Here is a 1,287-nt window from a genome sequence, read left to right on the forward strand (position 1 = left end):
GCGACGTCAGATTAAGCTACAGAGACGTCAGATTAGGTGAAGACTGGAGAGAACACAGGTATTCACAGTCAATCATTGGTCCTAAGAACAGTTAACCGAGAAAGCACGTGGAAAGCCAACCATAGAAGCCTTGTTAAGTTGCCTGACATGCACAGAGAAGTTTCTATCCTTCGCACATTCTTTCAGCCCTGTGGATAGGTTTTTGTTTCTTTACCTTTTGAGGAATGGTATCGTCAGGTGTCTCGGGAGGTTTACTTGAGAAGTCAGACTGAAAATAGGGCATTAAGTACAAGAGATATCAGGGGGGGGGGAAATTCACGTCGAGAAAGAACTGCATGGCGCATCACGCAACTAGAGAACGGTCAGCCGTCTGTGGGCAAAACCTGACCAAAAGTGAAATGTGATCTGCGTCTTTTCATCAAACTTCCCTGGTGCCAGACTGAACTTTAAATCTCCTGCACCAAAGGGGGCAAATCATGAAAAGCAAAGAGGTTTGCAGCTTAGTTTCATGAAACGCTCAGAATGGGGGGGGAAATTCACGTCGAGAAAGAACTGCATGGCGCATCACGCAACTAGAGAACGGTCAGCCGTCTGTGGGCAAAACCTGACCAAAAGTGAAATGTGATCTGCGTCTTTTCATCAAACTTCCCTGGTGCCAGACTGAACTTTAAATCTCCTGCACCAAAGGGGGCAAATCATGAAAAGCAGAGAGGTTTGCAGCTTAGTTTCATGAAATGCTCAGAATCTGCTAAGTCAAACTCAGGTTTACTGCAGACCTGAGAATGTAACATCAAAGGAGACAAGGGCGCTTTCCAGTACACATATTATAGCAATTCTATTGGTACTTGGCTTCTCGGGGACTCAATTTAGCAGCATCTTAGAATGTTGCATTTCTTTCTACAAATCCACAAATACAGTAAAGAGCTGTCCCTTCTGCCCTCCTCCTGGAAGAATTATGCTTGCCAGAGCCATTCCTTGCCCTAAACTCCTTCCGACTTCCCAGATGTCTTTGGCCAGGTTTCTGCACTAAGCTGTATGTAGCCTAACAGCTTTGTATCAGTGGAGACCTCCTTATTCCGGTGCTTGTCTCAGACTGCACTGCTTGGGAGGAGAAGGTGTTGAATCAAGTACAACGTGCGGCACACGGACTGCATCTGGCTCGGTGGGTCACAAGTTCAACAGGCGTGGCTCATCCCTTAGTGCAGGAGTAAGCTGCAACCCTACTGTGTCATCTCGCAATTCTTCTCCAGCGTCTTGCTGATGAGCCTCCTAATTGGAAGTCACTCG

Source organism: Gekko japonicus, unplaced genomic scaffold, assembly GCF_001447785.1.
Source record: "Gekko japonicus isolate JY-2015 unplaced genomic scaffold, Gekko_japonicus_V1.1 scaffold2963, whole genome shotgun sequence".
Lineage (NCBI taxonomy): Eukaryota > Metazoa > Chordata > Lepidosauria > Squamata > Gekkonidae > Gekko > Gekko japonicus.